Raw genomic sequence first — 9,636 nt, forward strand, 5'->3', positions numbered from 1 at the left:
TCTCTCTCTCTCTCTCTCTCTCTCTCTCTCTCTCTCTCTCTCTCTCCACTGCAAAAAAATTTCTACCCTAAAGGGTCAGTAAATTGAAGCATTATACCCAGAGGTATAGGAAGTAAGTAGGGAAACATTTACATTAAAACATAAATATTGAGTAATACATTTTTAAATATTTATTTAATAGAAGGAAAAAGGATTGTCTTTGATGCTCAAATGCTTATTGTTTATCTTTGATTATATTATACAATCATGACAATGGTAATTTACATTTATATAGTACTTTACTCTTTGCAAGTACTTTACAAGCTCTTTGCAAGTTTGGTAGTACTAATATGGAGAGAGAAGCAGGATCTGTGATTTCATCCTTGTATAAAACACTGTAATGTAATGCCAAAAGAAGGCAACTTCCCAGGTTCAAAATACCAGCATAGGTGCTCTCTATTTTATTTAGTGACAAACCAAGAACAGAGAAGATCAAAACATGACATCATTCCAAATACAGCATTTACTAAGTGTGATTAAATAATCTCCAAGTACTACCCCACCCCAGGATCTTCCAATCATTCAATCAATTACAAAGTCTCTGTTCTAAATACTTCTCCACCCCTAGGCTATACCTTAATTAAGTCCACCACAAAGCCCCTCTTCTCAAATGTAGATTAGTTTCCAAACATAAGGTCAAAAGTTCCCCACCCCTGGATCACAATTGAATCTACCCCAGAGTTACATCAAGTTTAAACACAGCACTTAATACCCAAATGGAGGTCTTTTCTTCATCTTGACACGAGGCAAGTTCTCAGCAATCTTAGTTCCTGGGGAGACAAGGCTTAGCAAGGCCATAAGATACATTGCCAGTCCCTTCATGAATTTGTCCTCTGTCTGTAGAACAGTCCTAGAACCCCTGAACACATTAGCAAAGCCCTCTCCCAGGATTTCTGTAAACATACAACAAGAAAATCCTTCTTCAGGGCTTCTGAACCAACAGAAAGGCTCCCAGACCCCTGCCAACAACAGCACTGTCCTTCACCAGTGGACAGTATTCACTCTCTGTCTGCAGGACAGTCTCAGGGCTTCTTAACCAAATGCCAGGTTCCAGGACTTCTTCAACAAAAGGACTGTCTTTCACCAGTGGACAAATCTGGCAAAACAACATCAAAACAGACAGACAAAGTACCAGCAAAACAGCCATGTCTCCTCAGTCCTTGGCAGCTCAGGGGGCAGGTCTCAAAAGTCCAGGGCAATTCAAAGCGGCCACCAGCAATTCTCTTAGTCTCTCTCTCTCCACGAGGTGCTGCTTCCAAAAAGATCTTCCGCCTCTCTCTTGTGTCTCTCCAAATCTACATCACCAGCTCCTCCCAATTCAGGACTTTCTTTTCACATCAACAAGCCCATCCCACAGGTGGGATTAACAAACTCTGGGTTTTAACACAATCAATTTGAAAACCAAGCCAATACAGGGGAATCTTTAATTGCCATTACTATCACAAACACCTAGTGAAAAAATTGGCTCTATTCATGCAGATTATATACTTTGGACATCTAGCCTTAGAGAAGTTTCATGAGGCACTAAGAAAGGTAATAAAACCAGTATGTATCAATAGCAGCTTTTGAACTTAAGTCTTCCTAACTCCAAAGATAAATCTTTATTCATTACAATGCAAAAATAATAAAGTGGGTGAGGATTACATTCTTCACAACCAGGTAAAAAGCCCCTTGTTGAATCAGTCAATTAGAAGCATGCACTATTTGTGAATAAGGATTGACCATGGTCCTAGAAGTGACAGGAAGTCTATTTGGATTGGTTGACAGCCTTCTTCATACCCTACAAGACTGTATAATCCCAGTGAGCTAATTTAGAATTTGTTATTCAAGCACATGGCAGGTTAGATTGGGATTTCCTGAAGGTAGAAAAGGATAGTGCCTTTACCTTAGCCTCAGGATCTTCTTCCCCCCCCCCCCATTTTGTAAACATTGTGGGTCAGGATATTTAGACTTTTTATTGTTTTCCAAGTAATCTTCCCAGGATAGCACTTATATATCAGAGTTTCTTCATTGGATGGCATGAAAATAGTGGACATGACAAGGAAAGGCAGATTCAAGACTCTACAAGTAACCCAGTAGAAACATATCTAACAGTATTAGGAACCTAAGAAAGAGAGAAAGTACTTCTAGCAACAAGAATATTTGAGTTACTCCCTTTGCTATATCTTTGAGCTTTAGCCCAGTTTCCCTTGAATTCTTTGTATATTGTTTGAAGAATTGATGAGTTGATTACATACTAGCAGGGGGAGTAGTCTAGTACTGAAGATAGTATTGTAATAAATAGCTCTTTCTAAAAGCTAATTACATTTGACTGCCCAATTCATATCAATGGATAATCAATTGTGGAACATATAAGTGATAACTCATGAACTATACTAGTACAAAGATGCCCTGCCCCGCAACCACTGCAGTATATTCTAAGAAACCTAAATGTGCTCATGATTATGTGGTTTGCCTTTCATTCTCAAAGAGGACCATGATATCAGTGAGATGATGACATGACTTGCAATTGACTTTGATTTGAATGGGGGAATGCTGTGCAAAGCCACCAGCCTCACTTTCTCTTCCAGAGCCATCTGGGTCCAGTAGTTAAGTTCTGGAGACACAATCTTCCTGTGTTAGGGGGGATGGGTACCCTAAGAACAGAGTACATGCTACATAGTTTGTATTATTTCCCAGTGACATTATATGGCTTGCCCAAGGTCAATAAGCTTATAAATGTCAAATTAAGGTTTGAATCTAGGTTTCCAAAAATCCAACTCAATTAAATATAAATTTAGTGAATACCTACCTACTATGTGCTGAGCACTGTGCTAAATTCTGTGGGTATGCATAAGACAAAGAAAGTCCTTTCTCTCCAGCAGTTTAAAATTGAATAGAGGAAGACTGTACAGAAAAGGAAGCTGAAAAACAGCAAGGGAAAATGAGGTAAAAAGGGATACCTGGTGCGAGGGTATATTGTTCAATGGAATCAAAGCCAAGAAGAGTAGCTGATGGAAAATGGAATTACTAAAAAGGTTGTGAGTCTTCTAAAAAGGAAGACTTTGGGAGTAGTGTAGTGCTCTACTCTCTAGCTCTCCATTCAGAGAAGAGTGACAACTTAGGGTAAGTTGAGAGAGTGTGGAGCATAAAAAACTTGTCACTATTATGGTCATGAGATTTCAAGTGATCACCTTATTCTGGGTGGATGAGGGAGAGATCATGTTCCTGGAATTGAAACAAAGCACAGCAGCTGAAGAAAATTTTTTTTAAAAGTTCAATATTTTGGACCCCATGAGTGGGTGATGCCCATCTAGTAGAGTTGTGAATAGGTGAAGTTCATTGGTTTAAAAATGGTAAGAAGATAGAAGGGAACAATTTGGGGATGGAGAAGTCAATCTATGAAAATGGTCTCAGAGAAGAATAAGACAAGGATGATTAGATATGGAAAGACCAAAAACAAAAACAAAACACAAAGCCAGAAACAGGAAAAGAAAGGAGCCAGAGACAGAATATATATATATATATATATATATATACACACACACACACACACACACACACATATATGTATGCATGCATGTGTGTGTATATATACACAGATATACCTATATATGTATATGTATACATGTGTCTGTGTGTAAATATATATTTATATATGTATATTTTATAGAAAATAGATTTTTATATAAAATTTATATATATATTTAAGAAAGGTTACTATTCTTTCAAAGGTCTGGAAGGGAAAGACTAAAGGATGTGGCATGACTTAAGATGGTAGAGGGAAGAGGGTGAAATGAAAAGAATCACAGAAGTATGGACCTAGACCTGGAAGTGAGCTCATAGGTCATTAAATCTAACCCTCTCGTTTTATAGATGAGGAAACTGGTCCAGAGAGGTAAAGAGATTTTCCTAATTTTGTAAAGGGTGTTGGTGTCAGAGATAAGATTCAGAGTACTATTGCTCCAAACTGTTTCCCAGCTCTGTTTCTATTGAGTTTCAAAAATCAAGAGTAAGATTTTGGGGCAGGACCTCGGGAAAATTCCTGTAGATTCTGTTATTTTTTGTCTTTTATTTTAAAAGAGGACCAATTCACATTCTCTTCCTGAGTCATTGAAGTCCAGAGGCAGGAAAAAAGTCAAGATGACTGGCTATGCCCTGGAAGTTGTGGATGATCTTGGCGCTTTCGGTGTCTGACTAAGCTCTTAGCCTGCTACATTGCCTGCTTCAGCTACCTTGGAACTAATGGTCCTTGGGAAAATTGTTCTCATTCATTGATTCTGCAGGGGAAATTCACATGCTTTTGGTAGGTAAGCCCTATCTCACCGCAGAGGTTTGTGGCCTGTTGGTTACACTTAACCTGGTTTAGCCTATCTACAGATTGTCTTTCTGGGGTGTGGCCACTGTGCATGCTATAGCTATTTGGAGACACCGGTGATATTTACATGCCAGGTGGATACCGTAGGTGGATCAGAGCCCTGAAAAGGGTTCAGCAAGCCCTAACACTGAAGATGTTAGTCCTCCTTGAAGATCCAGTATACCCTAGACAAATGATAATGACAACACTAAGCTGCTACTAGAAATTGATCAAGTGTTTTAATTCTTAATTAACAAGGTTAGTGGAATTATATAATCAATTATTCAACAACAAAAATTGATTGCTTACTATGTGCTAAGCAATGAAGATAGGTACAAGTAACTATATAAATTCAAGATACATACAATTTAAATGGAATGTATAGAGAAGGGAGGTTGAGGGTCACATGTAATAAATAAAGAAAATGCCAGTCTAACTGGATCACAAAGTTCAAGGAGGTGAATAATGTACATGAGTAATATAGCTAGAAAGATGAGTTGAAGGCAGATTGAGAAAGACTCTAAAAGTAAAACAAATGAGTTTATATTTTGTCCTAGAGTAGGGAACCACTGGAGTTGATTGAGTAGTGGAGTAACATAGTTTTGCCCTTATGGAAAATGACTTTGGTAGCAGTGAGAAGGATGCAATGACATAGTCTAGATTGGAGACAAAAGATCAGTTAGTACAGTATAATAATGTAGACCAAATTCATGGGTGACTGATAATTGCATGAGAACAGAAAAAATGGCAAATGAAAGGTGAGTGGAAAAGGAGGGATGTGACAGTTGAGTGGATATATGGTGTGAAAGAAAAAAATAGAAGATAATGCTCAGGTTTTAGTCAAGGGTAACAGGAAAGACAGTAGTATATTTGACAGAAAATATAGGTGTTTGAAAGGAAGTTAAATGGGAGGAGGAGATTATGAGTTATGTTTTGGACACGTTGAATTTGAGTTGTTCTTGGGATCTTCAGTTGGAAATGCCTGGAAAGCAACTGGTAATATAGGACTAAAACTCAAAGTACAGACTGGGGATGAACATAAAGATCTAGGAGATATCTGTATACAGATGGTAGTTAAATATTCAAAAGCTTTTAAAGTTATTAATAAAAACCATCTACAATAGAGTCCTGGTGAATATCCAGTTTGATATGATGTGAATGGTGAGCCAGGACTGGAGTTGGAGAAAGAGTGATCAATCATATGGAAATGATGAAACCTAAGTTAATGTGTCTGCTCAACAGCATCAAATACAGAATACGAGGCAAGAATGATGAGGACTGAGAAATGATTGTAAGCTTTGGCAATTAATAGTTGATGGATAACTTTGGAGAGAACAGTTTTGATTTATTGATGAGGTTGAAAGCCAGATTTCTAAAAGCTGAGGAGTGAGAGGGGAGGCAGAGGCAACAAGTGTATACAGATATTTTTAGTGGTTTTTTTTCTTGAGAAAAGGAGAGCTATAGAATTATTTGGAAGGGATGATCAAGTTTAAAGAAATTGGTTTTTTTTGTTTATTTTTTTGCTTTTGGATGGGAGAGATGTGGGCAGATATGAAAGCAATAGAGAAGGAACCAGTAGATGGGGAGAGCTTGAAGTTTTGAAAGCATTCTGTTTTCCACACTACTACTACAAATCTTAACTCTTCTTTCAGTTCTCTATTCATGTTCTAACTTCATCACTTTCTCCTCCAACCGCTTAGCCAACTGTGAAATTATATCTTGATGCTCCTAAACAGTTTCAATAGTATCACAAACTCAGAATTAGAAGACACTTCAGATGGCATCTCCTCTAAGGTATACCTGAAGAGAATTCCTATCTCCAACATAGCAGATGAGTGATCACTCTGCCTTTGCTTGAAGACTGACAATGACAAGAAAAGTACTATATACTAAGAGTCCACTTTATTTTGATTTGGTCTCTAAGAAAAAAAAAATCACACATAGTAGTTAAATCTGCCTCTCTGTGATTTCTATGCATTGTTCCCAATTGTTAACTCTAGGAATAAAAGATTCTGTCTAATATCTCTTCTAATTAGCAATTATTCAATAATTTTAAGTAAGTTTTCATGCCTCCCACTATGTATTCTCTTGTTGCAAATAAACATCTCTAATTCTTTGAACTATTCCTTATTTGGAATTATTTCAAAACTCTCCACCATACTGATTTCCTTTCTATGATTTTGCAACATTTTTTCCTAAAATGGGGTGACCCAAGCTCAACAGAAGATCATACCTCAAGCGACCCCCTGCAACTTTGGTCACATACTACTTCTCTTTACCTTTTTGACCATTTGAAGTCACCAACATTTGACATCCTCCCTCTTTTGACCATTGTGGGAGTAGATGAAAGCAAAGATAAGAGATGAGCCACCATGCACTGCTTGACTGGGCCCCCTTCCTCTCAAAAAATAAACAGAACATAGAAAGCCAAACCCCATATAGAATATGTCAGCACAATCCTTTCTACTGGACCATATTTTTAGATTTTCTAAGAAGTATCGGCAGCTCTATAAGAAGAAAGTTTATGGTAACATAAAGAGTGCATGTTGGTGTTTAGCTAGTGTCAACTTTGACTAAAAATGAAATCTTATTCCTGTAATGCTATGGTATTGCTGATATTGCTGTATTGAGTCTAGAATGCAGCTAAACTTAAGGAGGTGGTTTATATAGGCTTTAAAGGGCAGTTAAGATTAGAAATGTGACTGTAAAGATGGCATTTCAATGTTCCAAATTTATTCCCTCTTGGTGACTTCTGTGTCAAATTCACTTAGTTTACAGATATAAACAAAAGATTTGCCACCACAAGACTGGAAAACTCAGCAAGAGGTGTTTTGCTTTGTTTTTAAATCAGCTTTTATCCTTCTCAGCTTCTGAATATCATCAACCACTAGCACTGAAAATGGTAGACAGAGCTGAGCCATGAGAGACTAGTGATGGATGAATCTGAAAGGCAGAATGCGCATCAAAACATCAGTGGTTCTTCTCCATCTCAGATTTGTGTGAATCTTTTATATAGAATGTCAAAACTGCCATTGTATAGAGGTTCTTTGAATGGATGTGGGCACTTACTTCTTCTATAGGTGTCATATGTAATTAGTTGAAAGAAGTAGTATATTAAGATACGCTCTCAGATAAAAGCAAATTTAGCTTAATGTGGAACCAAGTTTAATCAGTATTATCACTTGTCATCAGGTTAATTTTTTTTCCTTATTTCTCCACACATAGAAACCAATGAATTCCCTTCTAAGAATCCTAATTTCCCCCAGAAATACACAAAGGAGAAACTAGTTCCTTTTAATCAGATACAAATACACAGGTTGTGAGAGAGCTATACCAGTTCACACAACTACATAAGAAGCAAAATGACAAATTCACAAGAAAGGAGCTCCACTGCTTATATGATACTATAATTAGTGTTATTGTGAAAACTCTGTGTCTATTAAATAGTAACTTACTCTAATGAATCAAGGGCAAATGATCATGCATTTAGTGCAAGCATACTAAAGATTCCTTTAAGCTACTTCCTTTATTTTATTTTTGAAGTCAAATTTAATTTTAATTTGTGAAATAAAACAAGCATTTCTATAGTAGGAGAAAAAAGATGCTGGCAAACTGCAGATCTATTCCATAAAATTTGCTATTTTAAATAAGTATAATATATATATGTATGTGTTTGTATATTTATAGTTATCATGTAACTTTCTTCTTTTTTCTCCCTTCCCCAACCCAAGAGATGGCTACCATTAGACACAAATATGTGTGTGTATATATATATATATATATATATATATATATATACATACACACACACAAATACATATATAACATTATATACATATATATCATTCCACATATTTCTATTTATCTGTTCTTTTCCTGGATGCAGATTACATTTTCCTTCATAGGTCCTTTGTAGTTAATATGGGTATTTATAGTAGTTAAAATAACTTATTCACTCAAAGTCATTATTATGTTCTCTTGGTTCTGCTCATTTCACTCTTCATTATTTCATCTAAATCTATCCATGTTTTTTTTTCTAAAATCAATGAGCTCATCATTTCTTATTGTACAGTAGTATTTTATCACAATTATATACCACAACTTGTTTAGTCATTCTCCAATTGATCCCCACAATTTCCAATTTTTCCCAGCACAAAAAAAGAGCTGCTACAAATATTTTAGAGCATAGAGGTTCTTTTAACTTTCCACTAATCATCTTTGTAAATAGACCTAGTAGTGTTATTGCTGGGTTAAATAGTATAGGCTGTTTAATAACTCTTTGGTCATAATTCCATATTGCTCTCCAAAGTACTTGGATAAGTTCATAGTTTCAGAAACACTGAATTAGTCTTTAAATTTTTCCACATCCCCTTCAACATTTGTTGCTTTTCTCTTCAATCTTTTTAGCCAATCTGACAGGTGTAAAATGATATCTCAAGTTTGTTGTAATTTGCATTTCTCTAATTAATGATGATTTAGAGCATTTCTTTTTCATATGACTACAGATTGTTTTGATTTCTTCATTAGAAAATTGTTCATATCTATATCTATTATATCTACATGTATATGACTTTATAAGAGCAGGGGGGAGGGAAGATATAATACTTGATGAATACCCATTGTGGTTTCAGGACTACTATTTCTTCTTTTTTAACATCTTGCATCTACATATTTGTCTTTTCTCTAGGCTGATATGTTTGACAGCCCCTCTAATTCCTATACTTGTATGCAGAAAATAGCATGCACTGATTGAATGAAATTTGGTTATGTATATGCCAAGTGCCAGGTCTCTGCACTGGAGAAAGTGCTTTTGTTACTAGAACTTACATTTACAGTAGAGATGCAACTACTTATTTTGATATCTAGGCCAAACTTTGCAAAAATATTCTAAGGACAGGAAGACTAAAATGAATCTTCAAATCAACTTTTAGATATTAATATGGTTTGGATGAAAGAGATAACATACCATTACCCTGTCTATGGAGACATCCAGAGATAATATCCCCATATAGGAGACCCAGGAACGCTGTGGGTTTCTTTGTGTATTTTTTTTCCTTGGGAGAACAGTACCAAATCAGAGTATTATGGTGAGGCCAGAGTAAAACTCACCTGTGGCTTGGCATTTAGGAAGAAGGAGCACACCATCTAGTCTCTTCCTATTTTATGATATTATTCTTCTTTAATTTAAAAATATATTTATTTATTTTTAGTTTTCAACATTTGCTTTTATAAAATTTTGAGTTCTAAATTCCTCCTCTTTG

The sequence above is a fragment of the Petaurus breviceps genome, unplaced genomic scaffold (assembly GCF_028583685.1).
Source record: "Petaurus breviceps papuanus isolate PSGF00001 unplaced genomic scaffold, PetGlider_PUasm1.0 37, whole genome shotgun sequence".
NCBI lineage: Eukaryota > Metazoa > Chordata > Mammalia > Diprotodontia > Petauridae > Petaurus > Petaurus breviceps.